The 18,616-nt window shown below is 38.4% G+C and overlaps 1 long non-coding RNA gene across 1 annotated transcript; it reads left to right on the top strand.

Moving 5' to 3' along the window:
- Positions 1-2,814: 2,814 nt before the first annotated feature.
- On the top strand, positions 2,815-15,943 carry LOC109383743 (uncharacterized). Its single transcript, XR_002124287.1, has 4 exons — positions 2,815-3,004; positions 4,060-4,176; positions 13,180-13,295; positions 13,406-15,943. It is a non-coding gene; the product is annotated as an uncharacterized LOC109383743 (long non-coding RNA).
- Positions 15,944-18,616: the final 2,673 nt, after the last annotated feature.

The following is an 18,616-nucleotide window of genomic DNA, read 5'->3' as shown; positions in this document are numbered from 1 at the left end:
ATGAATTTTAACATGTATTCTGCTACATAATAAAACATCATATTCTTTTCAGCAAGCAGATAAGGTATAGGGGAAGGATTAACATTATGTCTGTGGTTGTCTCGAGAAGGGACAAAATTCAATGATGAGAAGATTAGAATTTAGATGAAGTCTGAGGTGGCATGTATGGCATTTTAATATTTGATTTTAAAATCCAAAATTTTTTAGTGAAAGATTCTAATCACTTGCCAGGAGAATTGAAAAATTTATAAAATTAAATCTTCAGATATAAAATAGTCCAGTAAAGGTTAAACTCTTATACCTGTGTTCTATTTTCGGCTTTGCCACCAAGCAACTCTGTGATCTTGAGACTATCCTGACCTTTCCTTCATGTCTTCCAACAACTGTTATTTTTCTTGAGGTGGTCCCAGATCAAGAGCAGATTTGACAATTGTTTGGTGAGTTATATCACCTACAGAGAAGAATATATCCTGGTCTATTCTGATAAAGTAGATGTGCTCCCCATGTTGGTCAAGTTCACTAGCTGCCCCCCCTCCCATTTTTTTTTCCCTCCATGGATGTGTAGCATGTGATGATGGAGGCTGCTTGTCACTTGAGGTAGAGGGTATTTTAAGGAAAGATGAGACAGTCAGCTCAGAGGACTCACATCTACTTTGGAGGACACAGAAGAGAATTAGGAAGATATAGAAAGAACTTTCAGGTCATTTTCCAATGTCATTAAAATCCAGGCAGCGACCTTTATAAGATGCCTTGAGACGGAAAAGACATCGTTGTATCAACACAATGTCTCATTAAGAGTAGAAAACAATTTTCTGTATTATAGGCTTTTCCCTCTACTTGATGAACTAAAAGCACAGCAACTAGTGGCTGCCGTCGTGGCTTGTATAAGCTCGCTAACTGATAGCTGCAAGGCTAAGGTATAAACAGGTACATGGGGCAGGCAGGGTGGCTCCATCCATTCCCAAGTGCTCTTGGTTACCTTTGATGTACCCGGCGCTGTGAGCTGGGTGCTGGGGACAGAGTGTTCCACAAGGTGGCATGAGCTTAAAACCTGGTGTGATGAATGTTGTGAAGTGGGATCAGAAGGATGATTGGGGAATGTAAGTAGAAGGCAAATCTAGCCAATGGGAGGGGAAAAGGCACTATGAGGAAGTGGTATTTAAGCTGCGACTTAGAGGCTGAGTAGGAGTAAGCCAGGTGAAAAGGAGGCACATTCAGGAAGAAGAAACAGCATATACAAAATAACTGAGACAAATGAGAACCTTTCCCATTCAAGGAATAAAGTCCACAGTGACTGGACCTTGAAAAGCAATGTGGAGAGTCTTAGGGCTAACACATTGTTAACTCTTAAGTTTTGTCCTAAGTATTAAGTTGGTCTTGGGTGCCTGAGGGAACGGGAACCCTAAGATTTATAGAGTAACTTTGTGTAGCCCTTTCAGCCTTGCAGAATGTCTACCAATGCAGGAGTCAAGGTGACACTGCACAGAAGCCCTGTCCTGGCTCCAAAGACAGCAACTTTTTATTTTAATTGTTTCCCAGCTGTGCTCTCTTCCTCCCAGGCCCTGGCCTGACCCTACAGGGAAGCAGGGAAGTGGTCTTTCTCCTTCTTCAATGAGACTACCCCTCTGAGGATAGCTTTGGGCAAAATTTCTCTGCTAGGTTTGTCCTTTTCCTGTCCTTAATTTGACTCACTGGCTGCCCAAATTTGCCCACTTTGATGTTCTTATTTTACTCCCTGCATAGGAATAACAAGTCCAGTGAACAACAACAAAATGGTAAAAAAAATCAAAATAGACCTTGAATAAGATACCAGAGATGATATAATCTTTTGGGTGAATTTATACTAAAGAGTAAATTACTTCTCCAGCCTCCTTTGTGACAAATACCTTTCCTTTTGTGTATTTTTATTTTAAAGGCGTTTGCATATTAGCCTAAGGCTTTAATTAGTCATTAGATCAAAATGAAGACTTTCTAACTATAATGGAAATATTTCAGACCCCCAAGGGACATATTTCCCCCCCTGATATCTTTGGCATTGTACCAGTAGTCAGCCACAGACACCATTAAAAGGAATTAGACTCTGGTTTGATTTTCATGGATTAGTTAGTATTTCCCTCCTCAAAATCTATCAACTGCTCAAACCTGCAGACACAAGCAGGAACTTTCCCGGGAGGAGAATCCCAGAAGGCAGAAGATCTTACGCCCTTCATCCCATACGCCTCACCTTGGGTCACAGGCACAACCTTCTATCCCTCCCCCTCGCCAGGGTCCTGCCCCAGGCAAACAGTTTCCCTGTGGAAGTCTGGGTGTCTAGGAAGCACTGACGGAGTCACGCTGTAAGTGCTGCTCCACTCTGGTCCCCAAACCCGACCCCCACAGGAAACAGCCAGCTGGGACCTGCAGCTAGTGACCGTGCCCCTGGAGGCTTAGCCCCCATCACTGCCCTGGCCCGCGGGAGTTGGCCAAAAGAAACCTGGTGCGGAGAGCTGGGGTGCTAACCTACCTGCAGGGTCTCCTGCCGGCTTTCCGGGACCCAGCCTAGGTGAGCACAGGACTCTCCCTGTTTGGGACTCTGATCGCTGCCCTTCCTCATTGCTGTTCTCAAACCTTGCTCCTAGCAGCCCCTGCCAGTGTACCTGACCTACAGTAAAGTTGCTCCCGAGCTGTTGGGGGGGCGTCATCGCCTCCTAGCAACGCTCCTAGCAACCGGGTAACATCTGCTCCCTCTGGTCCAATGCGAGCCGAGAACAGCTGCGCGCCCGCCTCACGTTCCGAACCCGGAGCGAGAGGCACTTCAGAGACTGGAGGGAAGGACCTGCAGGAGCCAGGCTGCCTGCGAGCTGCAGTTGCCGCCGCTGCCGCTGTCGCGCCACCGCCGCTGTCGCTGTCAGCGCCCGTCTGGAGAGTGACAGCACTGAAAAAGCAGGAGGGAGAACCGAACCCCGTGCCTTTTACGAAACAAGTGCATGCGCCCATCTCCTGGCGAGTGGACCCAGCTCGCAAGGTAGGTTTGGACTCCTCCAGCCAGGTGCCCTCCTCGGAGGCTTAGAAATGATTCCTGACATTGACGGTGAGGGTAGGGACTGTTACGGGATCCCACCCCGCCCCCAGCCATTGAAAACCTGCCAGCGGGTGGCCCCGCAAAAATCTTGGAATTGTTTCTTGAGGATTTCCTTGCCCGTCATTGGTAGGTTTGTCCTCGGAACTTTTCAGTCCATGTTTTCCCTTTGACTTCGCTGCCTATGTGAGCTAAGGAGAGCTGGAAGCAGCAAGCGCCCATAGAAAGCTTACGGTTACGGCTAAAATGGCATAGTGCAGTCTGGACTAATTGAATCAACACGTATGGAGAGCAACAATCTTTTTAGGTCCTGCTCTGGAAAGGGTCCATTTGGCTAGGAACAGCCATTCACTGTTACTCAACCTCCTGAAAAGTAACCATAGTAACTCACCCCTTTTGATGGGATCCTCCTCATTGGCTGCTTATCTTCCTTTGGAAAGCTCATCTCTCTAAATATAGAAGATGATGAGATCTGTAAGCATACATCCATGTAGAAAAGGTGCAGTGAAACATGGCCCTTTAAAGAAAAGTACCGTTTGGCTATTTCAAATCTTGTGAGAAATCATGTGTATTCCATCCAGAGTTAGTCTGTTTTGAGTTAACTGCTGAATTGTTACTTAGAGAGAACATTTCCTGAAATTATACAAAGCCTGGCATTTAAAAACGAATTATCTCAGACTCTGATTTAAAAAAAAATCAACCTACTGATAATCTCCCCTAAATAATCTCCCAGTACATAACGGGTGAGATCAGTTATTCAGCTATTTCCAAATTTCTTAGGAAAGTTAAGATTCCTAAGTTTGAAAAAAAACCTGGAGGTTAAATTAATTGTGTGTTTGAAGGCTTATCTATTTATCTCTCTGGTCCAGATCAACCCCACCTCAATCATTTTAGTGTCCACTTACTACGTGCCTTCCCCTGACATGTAAACCAGTTGAAGTCAGTGCAGTCCTGACTCTCCCCATGTGATTTGTGTCTCTCTTCTTTTCCCAAAATCTCAGGTAACCGTTCATGAGCCTGAGGCTGTGAGAAATGCTCACTGTGCAAAGGGGAACTCTCACCAGATTTTCTGAAGCTGTCCTAGAAATACGGTTTTCAGATTGATTCAGCATTACCAGGTAATCACTAGCTTAAAATAAATTACTGTTTAAATATGTATCCAGAGAAATAAATGCTAATGTAGTATTACCATAATTTATAAGATCAATATAAGGGGTTGTTTCTATAGATGGTTGCTGGGTAGAAGTCAATAGAGGTTTTCTCTAGGAAGCCCATTTGTGGGCTGGCAGATTTTCTTCTCTTAGAGCCAAGTGAATAGGGTGGGCCAAATTAGGTAGCCTGGCTCGGGGAACAGATCAAGCAGAAGCCTTCTGAGCACGCTGGTACATATCTGAATGAAGGCTATGAAGAGAACTCTCCAAGTTGCAAAAAAAGGTTATGGTGATGTTTTAAATTCAATTTGCATTAAGGTCATGATGGTGGAAACTCGTGCGTGTTAAGCACTTAAACTCAATTTTCGAGACTGAATACAGTCTTTTAATGATTATTCAGCCCTCCAGCATTGTGTAACTTTCACATGTACTGAGCCTGCCATGTGCAGTTCCTATAAGTAGCCAGCCTAGCAAATTACGATCAATCTCATGAAAATATACCCTGCTGTATTTCTTCCCTTCCCTTACTTCCCTTTGTAAAAATAAATAATTGAACAATTGCATTCAGAAACCTATTTGAAAATGTATTCTGGTCTGGTTGTTGTGCACTATTTTTTAAATTTATTTAAATATAATTGGTATATAATATTACATTAATTATATTAGTATATTGTTTATGAATATCATGAAACTTTAAAAGTACTGGTCTCCATAGTCATTGAAATATCTGTGGTTTAGTAATTTTAAGCATTAAAGATGACCATTTGAATGATCAAAAATGTTGGTTTCAATTAGCCTTTAGCATTGTCCACCCTTTTTTCTTCCTCCATTATAACTACTGTATTTTATGGTGAGAGACAAATCCAAGGAGACCAATAAAATTTACAGTCATCTGCCATGAGATGTATATAGAGTTCTCAGCATGCTATCAATCTGGGGAAAGTTGGAGTAAAGCAGCCACAAGTATTGGTTCATATATGTGCATTAGTAATTTACACACATCCTATTTCTTATGTAATATGCATAGACGTTTAAAATCATTCACTGCCCTTTAATTATGTGACTGAGCCTTCCCTTTCATGGAGATCACTGTCACAATCAAAAAAGGTCAAGTGTAAGAGGTTCTTAAATTTTCATTTTGATTCCATCGTGAATGTATAATGTGCAGAATATATGTTGTACACTTTTGATGAACAAGTCTGTTTAAAATCATTCACCAGAAAATGTGATTACCATATTTTGCTTTAAATAAATAAAATAAATCGAATGGTATCATTATAATATCAGCATTAAATCCTAGAGACATGGGTGGATCTTAAATTAGAATGTGAAAAAACATCCACCAATTTGTAGTTAAGGATCTCATCATTTTTGTCAATGGGAATGCCAGCTGTACTTGAACTTATCATGGGTGATAAAGGTGGGGGAAGAGTTGTACTTAGGTCTATAATGCTTAGATAAAGCTGAGATCAGACAGGTGAAACTGAAACTAAGCCCTAATTTCAGTTTCTCTTCACACACTCTAGTTGGAAGTTTTTAGGTGTTTATGAACTTTCCATGTTCCATTTTATGTCAGGTAACTTTCCTGGGATTTAGGAGATGCTTTGAAACGTGGGGAAATATTGAAAGGCTTGATCAAGATGCTGAGGCATCTTGCCTCCACATCTGGGCTGTCCGCTATGGACTTGTGCCAACTGGCTTTAGCTGTCAAAACACCAACTTCCCAACAATAGCTCTAAGGCCAAGGCATGACCAGTTCCGATTGCTGTATTTGACAAAGCAGTGTGCTTTAGAAACCCAGAAAAAGCTAAAATAAAATAACGATTTCAGAATCAGAGGAGTAAATTGACCATAATCCTTGAGCACTAAAACTGAGAAAAGAAGTTTGGGAGAAGCTGATTTTGGTCAAGTCCCCACACCCCCACCCCTTATTTTTAATAAGTTGTCTGTCTAAATAGTGTCAATACATTATTTTTATGTTTCTCCTTTTTAGTCTAACACAAATATTTTTTCCTGATTAAATTTATACAAACAGGCCAATAACAGAGCCATCTAGCTTACCACAATAATTCTCAGTAGGGGTGGTAGGAGGATATAAATGAAAAGCACTAAGGGTTGTGTACAATAATATAGCTTTATTTTTAGAAGATTAAAAAACTTTGTTTTCATATTATAAATTATGATATGGAAGAACATAAGAACATAAAGTGCAACAAAAAGTCTTCTCTGTAGGTAGAGACACAAGTGTCTTCTAAGTATCAGTGATGCTCAGAAGGGGAAGAGGAACTGGTCTGAAGCTGGAACACCTTCTCTATGGTGGTGGGTTAGAATAGGGACTATTTTAAAAATGTATATCAAAAGGGAGCACGGGGTGGAAATATGAAGAGAAGCTGGGGATATTGCAAAGGTAATCAGGACTCAAGAGCCTAGAGTCTCAACTCTGTCCCCATGTGCTACTTGTTTTACCACTTTATGACTCAACTTCTCAGTATGTAATGTGGAGGATAGACCACCTATTAACAGGTGGAGTGCTTGAGCTTGAACAGAATGCAATTTAACAGAAGCACCTATGTATAGCTCCTTAGAAGACAGGTACTCTGTGAATGAAGAACATTTCACCACTAGAGCAATTCTAGCAAATCAGGCACTGTGTGAGTGAGGGCAGAGAATCACCCAACCCCAGAGCAAAGTCTCATGTATTCTTAGTGAGTAAAGTTGTTAATGATTAGCTACAGCTCATACATATGCTATATGCTATATACTATATACTATATACTATATATATATATATATACATACATACATTTTAAGAGATGTTATCTATGCTCAAGCAGTAATTCACTGTAATCAGAAGTGCCTGGACGCTGATGGTAACCACTTTGAGCACCTCTTAAAATTGCAGAAGTCAAACATGACTCGTATTCATCTTTTGTTATCAGTATATATTGAGTATTACAATTAATAGTTTTTTCCTTTCTTAAAATGTGTGTACATTTTTTGGCATCCTGTGTGTGTGTGTGTGTGTGTGTGTGTAATTTTTTTTTTAAACTAACATTCTGGGATACCTGGCTAAATGTATTTGGTGATGTACCCTAACCTGGTGGTGGTATCCAAGTGGAAGACGATGTGAGTGACATAGATCAGGTACTTTTCCAAGGAACACTGCTGTCCATATATTAGGGATTACAACCCTCCTCTCTGAGCAACAGACCAGGGTGTCTCAGAAGTTGTAGCATCTCTCTAGACATTATTGGTAAGATATTTCTTGGAACCTATATTTAGCCACGTGATTGCTTTGCTAATTTTCTTTCTGATTTTTTCCCACTTTCTAAAGTGAAAGGTGTAGTGAAAGGGAGCATCATCTTCAAAGCAAGGAATACACTTCTGAGGGGGTTGGGGTGAACCACAAAGTTTACCCAACTGCACTTGGTATCTATCACTAGTGGGGCCAGCTCATGGCAGAAGTTAGGCTTTGGTGTAGAATCGAAGGTAACTTCATGATTATGTGGCTGGTCATCTCGCATTTAGTGGTGTTCTCTTTGGTTCAAAGGCCATCACCAGTGGAACGAGACAGGCTCCTGGATCTGGTGGCATGTTATTTAACATTCCATGCCTGTGCTTGAGGCCATCCCAAGGGACATGGACTGTAGTACCAGACACTGCTGCTGGGCTCTTGAGAACCCTTCTAAGTCATTGGCTGTCAGTATCCCTGAAAGTTCCTAAGACAGTTGTTCAGCAGTTGCAACTTGTTGATAATCTTAAACTTCCAGTAGAGTCAATCTTGTGCCTGGGGTAGATGATAAATTTGAAGAAACAGATTGCTCCATTGATTTGGAGCTAAAAACTGGCTCTGAGTTCTGCTCCCAAAGAGCACATTTCCCAGAAAGGTGCCAGGCAACAGCTTATGAGGGAGAAGATTGATGGAATATTGCTAAATATCAACAAAAGGTCCACCGAGGGCACAGCATTACAGCCTTGAATGTCGCAACGGTCTACCTTCTTCAAGATACTCATGAATGTTTCATGCAACCTGTGCTTAACACTAAAGGGACAAACGTTCTAGAGATCGCAGTGCTGCTGAGTAGGATATATGTATGATTTCAAAAATGAGATCACTGCACTAACAATACCTCACATTTCTTGAGAAGAAAATATGTGTATGTTCGACAGGCACTGAGTATGTGCTTTTAAAACGTCATCTCATTTAACTTGCATACAACTCAATGAGTTTGATATTTCATTGATGAGGAAACTCAGGCTCTTTGAAGTTAAATACTTTGCCCAAAGTCACTATGTAAATGGTAGAGCTGGGATTCGAACTTATGCTGTGGGTCAGCACTAGAATGTTGTGCTGATGGCAGTATTTTAAGCCATGCAACAAGGTGGCAGAATGTGGCTAACAGTGACAGGTGGGATAGCTTTCTAAACAAAACTGGTCATGGCCCTTAAAAAAGGATGTCTGGGAGCGTTGCCACCAGCAAAGCATTATTTAGATAGGTAGGGACACATACTTTTTAAGGCTGATGCCAGGCTAACATGAAATAAAAGGAAATCAGTGAGAGAGACTGGAAGCAGAGGCCGTGATTTGTCTACAACCGAGTCAGTTGTTGATCTGAGACTAGAACCCACCTTGTTTTCCACCTTGATCAGGCTCTTCTTTTGTCTGTGGCTGCGGATGCACACATCTAATAGGGTGGTCTCGACACTGGTTTTGCTGTGTATCGATTAACATTGTGGAGAAGAGAATGAAAACCTTACCAAAATTAAGATGCATTACACTTATCGCTTCATCAGCTATCAGGCTTTTTACAGTCTTGGATAAAGAATGGATCACTGTGGTAGAAGTTCTCTTTTATTATTGTCTATTGTCTCAAAGTGTTTGTAAATTAATTTGCTGATGATCTTTCCTTAATGTACTGCCCCTGGGCCGTGTACCAAATGAAATCGCCTGTACAATAATAAGGTTTCAGTTGTCTGGAGGCAGAAGCAGAACAATAAGGAAGAGCATTTGAGCAATCATTTGTAATTACATTTTAAACATGTATTTAAAGAAATGTGTATCAATTGTGCTGCCAGAGCTCTGATGACAGGGATGGTCCTTCTGTGAATCTCAATTTGTTGAAGTTTTACACTTTGACATACACTGAGGCTATCACAGATATTTTATGTGCCCAGAGGTTATAGAATTAAAAACAACTTGAATATTCAAGCCAGTATTAGCCATTTTACCTTAAGAGATAAATTTAAGCTCAGGCTAATTCACTTTTATAATTTATACGCTGTTCTCAGAGTTCAGGACACTGACTATGAAGACAAAGTCATTGTACTTTTTCATGTCTATTTCATCAGCTCTATTTGAATAACAGGCTGGATTAGGTTTGTCTTCTTAGCTGCAAGAGACTGATTTAAATAGATTTACACATGTTTACTGGATCGTAACAGTCTAACTTCTTTGGATATTTGGAGTAACTCTAATTCTCCAAATGGCTGTCCGGATGTTTCAAAAACAACTTACATTTCCTTCACCCAAAATGTATGAACAGTGGCAATAAATCCAGAGAGATCTACTTGGAGCCTTTGTAGTACCTGTACCATATTTTTAAATGTGAGTGTTTGAAATATTTCTTTGCAGTTTTTTAACTGTTTAATTACCATCTGTATCTCTGGGAAGCAGGGTGGTGGGAACAGTCTTAGAGTCAGAGCTAGGAGGCCAGGCTGGAAGTTTCTGTGGGTTAGGTCTGTCCTATTGGCACTAATGAGAACAGAATTTATTGAGTACTTACTATATGCTAGGCACAGTGCCAGTCATTTTCCGTGAATTATTTCAGTGGTCCTGTGAGCCAGTATTATTTCTATGCCCACTTTACAAATGAGATTTGTAAAGAGTTGATGTAATTTTTCTCAAGGTCACATACATAAGAAGTGGCAGAGCTGGAATTCAGACTTCAAAACCCAAACTCTCAGTACACACCAGACTGTAAACCACTGAATCCCTCTAAGCCACAGTCCTCATCTACAAACTTTGGAGGCTCAACCAGGTGATCAATAAATAGTTCCCAGGTCTGAGTTTTTCAGTTCCGGTTCAGCCAAGAAAACAGATGTAGGAACTTATGTTTGCTATATATTTTAGTTTCAAAGTGGCTAAATGCATCCTCCAAAATTTGATGCCGAAAACATTGCAAATAGCTAAACTGCCTTCACGGAGGTAATTGTCAAACTGATACCAGCTGTGAAAGCTTTGCAGCATTTCAACAACCCATGGGGGTGTTTTTTAAGAGCAATAAACGAAGTGACTAAGTGTGTTGCCCATGGAGCTGAGACACACATCTAGTCCCCTGAGAATTTTCTCTGCATTTTCAGGGTCTGATACGTTTATAATCTTAGGCTGACTTCTTGAATACAGCCAGACAGAATCTTTATGAACCTTGGAGACATTTAGTATAATTTTTTGGCCTTGATCTCTTAAATAAAATTATCTTCCCCAGAGCATCACTTGCTTTATTTGACATTTTGTTCTTTGAGCTGCCACCTGCCCTCCCTTGTATCATTCATTCAAAGATTCAAAGGTTTTTAATTGGTCATAAATGCTGTAGACATTGCATTGCTTTGGAAAATAAAATGAGCAAACATCTAAAGAAGATATATATATATGTATATATATGTATATATATATATATATATATATATATATATGAACACACACTTACATACAGGAATATACATATATATGAAAATAATGTTTTGCTTATGGTAAAGTCATTCTTCTCATTTTCAAGTCTTTCTTCACCCTTTACTACACTATTGTAATTCATTGGACTTCATTAAAAAAATCAGTGACTTCTCCAGCTGTAATGCTAAAAACAGCCATTGATACTTCTTAATATGAGCCCAGGAATTTATGTTGAAAAGTGACATCATTCTTCGCTATTTAGTTAAAATGCAGTCCAGCTTTGTTCATGATGCTAAAGCATCTAAGCCAATGTAGCCAATGTTGCAACAGCAACAACAACAAAAGTCAATCAAGCATGCCAATTTCTTGGCATTCTGATGATAAGGAAATCAGCTGATTAGCTGAATGTTCTGTTTTTCAACTTGCTGTCATAGTGCTACTCCCAAGCTTGCCTAATGCTTTAACATTGAGGCCTAAAACTGTGATCCCCAGACCTGCAGTATCAGCATCACCTGGAAATTTGTTACAAATATAAATTCTCTGCTCCTACCCCAGGTCTACTGAATTAGGAACTCTGGGGATGGGACCGAGCAAATTGTGTTTCAATGCTTCTGATGTTCACTAAAATTTGAGAGCCACTGGGGCATCAACTAGTTAAATAGTTTAAAAGGAAGTCAGTTGCAATCATTAATTGTCATCATGGAATAACCCAAAGCTTCACCTAATTATTTGATTAAATCCATTTAAAATACACCTAAGAAAATGCAGTTTACTAAAAAACAGCCCCTGAGAATACTGAGTTCAGCGACGCTTCCTCTGTTTTCAGTACAATCATTTTATTCTCCTTTTGTTCTAACCTTTCGAAATCTTTGAAAACTCCATATAAACTGAGTTTTGTTGATTGAATTCAAACATTGTATACACATAGTAGCAGTTATTGTCTTTGCATGGGCTGTGAGTGATCCTTACACATTTGTGTCTTCTGAAGTAAGACATACACGAGTGGTTTACAATTTTTATTGTCCTTACAAAACATGTTGAAGGCTCTCTTGGGTTTATAATCCACAGTGGTACAGTGAAAATTTGGAATGCTTTAGGTGTGATTTTTGTAGCTTTTCCTACTGGTTTGGGAAAACCATCCAGCTACAAAAAGCTGTAGGAAGCATTCATCATACAGGTGCCACCGAGTTGGGGGAAAAACTAGAAGAAGCAGGTTCTTAAAGAGCACATTTTAAAAATTTATGATTTGAAGATATTAGAGGAAAAACATCAGATATCTTAACCCTAAGTTTACTTAACCAACACATTAATAAACTACTCATTTTGTGAATAAAATATTCTCAACACCTGGAAATATTTGAGTGTGTGGGTTAAAGGCAAAATAGATGATGTTTAAATATGGACTATTTTTCTGGTCTGGCCCTCTGAGGTTGACTGAGTCCTGAACAGGACTCAGTTTGTATTCTGAATTCAATGCTTTCACTAGGAAGCTCCTTGTCTTTGGCTTTTAAGATTGAACTTGCCTCTTTTCTGTGATACGAGCACCATCTAGGGTGCACACTAGGAACTCCCTTTAAACCAAAGCATCTCTTTTCTGAAAATCTGCTTTCACAACACTGTCTTTCCTTAAACAAGTCAGAATCCTCAATAGCAATAGTATTTTAAAGGAGAGAACAAAGATTTTCACTTTCATATATTACATCAAGTTCAAGTTTGCTAGTCAGGGTATTATTTAAAACTTTTCATTTACTAGTGGCTAACCTCGGTTAAGCCATGTGTTTTAAGAATGGTTATACCATCACCATATCATAGAGTTTGTCTCTAGACACACACAATTATTTCCTTAAAGTGTAATTGGATCACCAATCATTTTGCACCAATTTGATTAATCCAGCAGCTTTAAATTCCCTCTGTACATTAGGCAGTTTAAAAGAATGATGAAAAATAACATGTCTTTCCATTACATTTTGTGAATCAGCATTAAATTTGGATACGTTTTGACATTAAATGACATGAAATTGAATAGAGAATTGGTAACTTTTATTTCTTAGGGAGTGCATAAGGAAATAAATATAATTCTGCAACCTAGAACATCTATTTTATATCTGAATGGCATTTGCCTGCAAACAAGCTCTTCAGTCCAGGACAAATGCCACTGACTACTTCACCATGTTGCTTAGTAAATGAAGAAAGAATATTAATTTCTGGAGTCACCAGTTTATTTTTACAAGTAGAACTTATATTATAAAACACTCTTTGCCACAAAATCTGACTTTTCTCCAATATTTTATTTTGTTCAGCTTATCCGACAAAAGTATTAACATATCCATTAACAACGTCGAAAGTAGCCTACTTTAAGAGAAAATATGCAGAAGAAGAAGATTTACATCAGGATTACCATGGGTATTTTCCAAAAGTAAGGGTTTCTTGTTATTATTCTTTCATTTTTATGTGTCTTGTCCATAGCAAACCACTCTGGTTTTCATTTGTCCAGAAAGTAGCTTTAACGATGTGTTTGCTTTCCAGCACCTGATATTACCCGAGGACAGGACTTGTATTCTCAAACTGTCCCTGGAGAAGCTCAGGTTTCTTGAAGACCCAGAAACCTACTTGAGAAGGTCTGTGTTAATTAACAATTTGCTGAGGAAGATCCACCTAGAGACGGAGAAAGAGAGCTATGAATACTTTAAAGAAGCTCCCTGTTATAAGACTGCTTATTCTGATACAAGAAAACGGCTGAAGTTTATGGTACAGGAATGCTGTTCTCAGTCTCTCTATTATGAAGAGCTGCATTCGTATCATATTGTGCCTTATGCTTCGGAGAATGCCATTTATGGAATGGGCTACACTAGCAGCCACTTGGAGCAAAATTCTCAGTTGCTTATTTATAAAATGAATTAAAGTAACTGTTAAGTTCATTGATACTTTGTTTCTAAAATGCCTGAACTGTTTATAGTGAAGATGTTAACATAAGGCACTCTTTACCAGTGCACTTGAGATCAAAGATGAGATGCATGCTGAACTGATTGGAGAGAACTCTGGTTATTACTCAGCAGTCCTTTGTATTATCAAGTCAAATTGGATATGTGTCCACATATTATAAAGTGGCAAGTAAGTGCTTTAGAAGCAAAAAATAAATAAATAAAATTTTTTTAAAGATAAGGTATGTTGGAAGAGACCTACATCAATATCTTACACAGATTTAAACATTTCAAGCCCACTATTTCCAAATTCTGCCACTTATAGTGGAAAGTAACAAAAAGTAACAGATTAAACCCATAAAATCTTGTCCCTGAGGACTGAGGGTGGAACAAATTTACGGTAATTTTCCGTAAATGAGGAGGAGAGGAATAGGTTCTTTCTGAAAAGCTTTGGCTCGTCAAGCATTGTGCCAAATAATTATTTGACACCATTCTCCTTTTACCATTAGTGGCAATTCAAGATGGGGCAAATAAGCTGTAACTTAACTGCTGAATGTAACAACCAGACTACTCCAAACTGATCCATCTTACTTTTTTTTTTTTTCCCGCTTGATCTTCTCTTTAAAAGTGAAATTTAATAAAATAGCCTTGTGGATGGGCTTATCTCTAAGTTCTAAGGGTGGTTAAAATTTGTGGTGGGCCTTTAGTTAAGAGTTTAAATTTTATTTATGATGTCATTTTTATAGGCTGTGAAGCTCAGGAAAAGGGTAAGCAGGTAAAATTTGTTTTTAATAAGTTGATAATTTAAAAAAATCTTATCTGCAAAAATTGGCGAGAATGACAGAAATTCTACATGATGTTATTTCTTCATCTAAGAGTGCATTTAAGGCTGCCTGGATGAAACTTTGCACTGATTTTTGTATAATAGTCGACCATTCACTATTTGACAAAATGTTTCAGAATGCCTGTGAAGGTGACGTTTAGAGATAAGTCCCTATATTTTGCAACTTGAAAGATAATTATTTAACAAGTTGAATAGATTCCTGAAATTGTTCGAAGTGGTTCATAATGTTCTTTGAGTTTTGAGTGAGATGTTTGATTTCAATGTCTGGAGTTATGTCCCATGAAGTATATCTTGTCACTAACTGATAAAACAGATTGGGAAAACTAGGTGCCAAAGGTATATTCAAGAAAACACCAAAGACCCAAAGATGAGTGTTAGAGAGACTATGACAATGAAGATAGGAATCTAAAACAAGGATGGCACAGGACATAGGAGAGCATTGTTAAAAGGTTTTGGAATGATTTTCTTACTAATGTGCTTTCAGAGCACTTTATACATGATAATGATAATCAAGGACACTGCTTTAAACAGAGACATTATGAGACTTTAGTGATCACGTGTTTTGGCCAATTTAAATATGGTGATTTGTCAACATTGTCTCTTTCCTAGTTGGAAGCCATCTTGTAACCAAGAAGGCCTTTTTCTCGTCAAGAGAATTTTGTTTTTAGTTTTGATTCACTACTTGCTCCCTCTAATGAATCATAGGGGTGATTAACATGGATGCTTTGAGTATAAAGAATGTTAGTACTCTAATTAGCATGCATTGTTGAAGACCACATAGATATATAATTGATAAAAGTATCAGGTTTATATTTAATTGCTCAATCAAAATTAGGAAAAAATGCTTTAGAACAAACTAAAAAATTATAATTGAGGCTAATTTGTAAAGGCAGTTTAGTATGAATGGTGAGATAGCTTTGAAATACAAATATAAATATTTAAAAATTAAGTCAAGGGCAAAAATTTGGCACCAAAGTTGAAAAACTTTATTTTACTGCTTATAAAATATCTTATTTCTCAAAATGCTTCTTTTAAAATGTCGATTTCTTAAGCAATGGGGATATTAATTGAATATATTCCAAATATGATAGGATAATTATATTATCGTATAACTAAAAAATAGAATTAGCTTTCTAATAGTTTAAAATTCTTTACTGAGAAGAACATTTGGCTTGGTTTAGGACAGTGTCCATAAGAAAAACACACCAGTGCTAACAGAAGTAAGTTAAAAAATGTCACATATTAAAATTGCTTGAGGAGAGAAATGCAAATACTTTGGAATAGAAAAGAGAGGGAGTGCAAAAATAACCAAGAAAGTGTGAAATTGTAATATTTATTGTATATCAGAAATCTTAAACAAAGCAAGAACTCTTGGGCAATGAACCAGTAAAAGACATAAAGTTTGTTTTGTTCGGTGACTTTGTTAACCCAAGTCTCTGATCTATACATTCGTATGTAGAGAAAAACTGTCTTAGAAACCAGCAGTATTTGTGAATAAGCTTTAAAAAATGTGTTGATTTCAAAACACGTTATTTAAAAAATATCTTTTAGAACATCTAATTTCTCTTCCAATAAACAATTCATAGATAAGGAGTTGACAAATGTTATCTTGACTTTTAGAAAAACAATAATTTGTATTTAAACTATGTAACTTGTCTGAGTTAACCAATAAGATTTCTGTCATTTTACCACCGCAATCTGATGTATAGGAAGACACTTAGGCCTGCTCTGCTGACCAATCCTACATGCTCTATTATGTGAGAGCCAGAATATGGGAGACCAGTTACAATGTTTGTGATCCTGGACATCCTTTCTGTGGTGACAAGAGCCACCCTTAGAGTAAGAAAGATAGGATGGGAAATCTGAGTGCCTTTAGTGATGTTGATCACTCTTGTGGGTGCCTGAAGACCTAGTAAGGAAGAAGAAAATTTTAAAAAGAGAGAAGAGGAAAAATGAAGAGATGAGGAAGAAAATAAAAAAGGGCAGAGAAATAAGAAACAGGGTAAGTGAAAGAGAAAGTTAGTGTGTGTGTGTGTGTGTGTGTGTGTGCATGTGCATGTGTGTGTGTGTGCGTGTGTGTGTGTGTGTGTGTGTGGTGTAGCTTGCTTGCTATACTCAATTTTGCTTTCCTATACCTGCTGTACTTCTAGAACCTGATGTCCTCAATGTATTGATTGTTTCTTTCATTTGCCAATGATGTATCATATTAGATTCTATTCAGTGTATGCATTATTGGAAATGTGGTATTATTATGAAATATCCCTAAAACTGAGCTCCTGGTTAGATGAGAAAAGGAAAATTAGAAATTAATTATGTTGGGGGAAGAGTAAATGGCAAGCCCACCCATGTCTAGATGGATGAGCTCAAACACATGATAAGATTTCAATGTACATCCTTAGATTGAATAAATTCAGTACTAGAAGACTTGGAAATAGTGCCATTTCCCACCATTTATTGAGCAACTACTATGAACCAGGCACTGTGCCAGGGCTGGAGATACATAATGAGTGATGCATAGTCTCTTTGCTTAAGCAGTTCACTGATGAAGAAGGGACTCGGAGATGTATGGTTTTGGCTTAAAAGGTAAAAACTCTTTATTGGGAGTTGTACCTGCATTTCTCTTTTCCAAACTATGGGATGGTTGTTAAACATCTCTCTCCAAAGGCATTTGTGGCTAAGAGGACACACAGGGAGAAGGGAGGGTCTGCTGACACAGGTCTCAGAGCAGAAGGAGTGCACAGTCTGCTTTGCAGCATATTTTATACTTGGAAGGATGATAGAAAAACTACTGTTGAAGAGGGGAAGCATGGCTGACCTTAGCTCATCTCTGGGGCACAAGAGGTCATAGGAGAGGTGGGGAGACAAATGCAAATACAGACCAATTCCTTCTCCCCTGACCTCTGTAGCTTTCATGTTCTTTTACAGGGGAAATCAGGTTAATATTAATGTCAAGGAGAGTTGACAGAGAAGCAGAACTGGGAAATCACAGCCTGAGAATTGTATATAGTGTGTTCAAGGTTAAAAGGGCAGCGTTTTTAAAATTTGCTCTGTGCTGGTGACTGCTTTAATGTACCTTGGGATATCTTAACACCAGCTCCTGGGGCATCCCTCCTCTATCACTGGTTTCCTCTCTGAATCACAGCCAAACATCCAGTCTTTGCAGTCCACTGGAAGTGGAGGTTGTGGTTCTAATTCTTCATCCTCTCCCTTACCCCCAACATCGATACTGATTTACCCAAAGATCAGTGAAAAAAGCAACAATTTGTAGTACTGGTTGAACTTCTTTGGGAAAGGGTTTCCAGAGTGTATCAAACTGCAATTCATCAGATTCTTGATACAACACTTTTTAAAAATATTGCTCTTAGTCATTAAACAATTGCCTATTAAGGTAATCTTCATGTTTCTAGGGTTCAATGTATTAGTTATCATTGTATATGTTCTGCTAAAGAAAATACTTTAGGTTGGAAACAATAGAAGATTGTGTATAATTAATTCAAGCAGTTTATGAATATTTATGTAATATATGGCATTTTAAATTACATTTTCCTGTTCTCAAACTTCATTACTGTACATCAGCATGTGATACGTTTCAGGTTCTTTGTTTCTTTGTAAGTGGGTCATGTCCAAAAGTTGTTGCTTCATTCATGATTGAACATTTTGGATAAAATTTCCCCATTAAAGTATTTCTGTCTGTTTCCAAGGATTATTTATAGTTAGGTGGATAAGAAAACATTCCTCTACATTGGCACTTCTCAAATCTTCTTGTGCATATAAGTCACCGGAGATCTTGTTAAAATACAGATTCCTTTCAATAGGTCTGGGGTGGGGCCTGAGAATCTGCATTTCTGAAGCCTTTTTGATGATGTGGGTGTTGCTGGTCGACTGACCATACTTAGAGGAGTGAGGCTCTACATCACTTTGAGAATCAAAATATACACTCAAGCCTATATCATTACTTTCAAAGAATATGTA

The sequence above is a fragment of the Hipposideros armiger genome, unplaced genomic scaffold, assembly GCF_001890085.2.
Source record: "Hipposideros armiger isolate ML-2016 unplaced genomic scaffold, ASM189008v1 scaffold_5, whole genome shotgun sequence".
Taxonomy (NCBI): domain Eukaryota; kingdom Metazoa; phylum Chordata; class Mammalia; order Chiroptera; family Hipposideridae; genus Hipposideros; species Hipposideros armiger.
The sequence above is the reverse complement of the archived record's forward strand: the minus strand, read 5'-3'. Positions and strand labels throughout refer to the sequence as shown.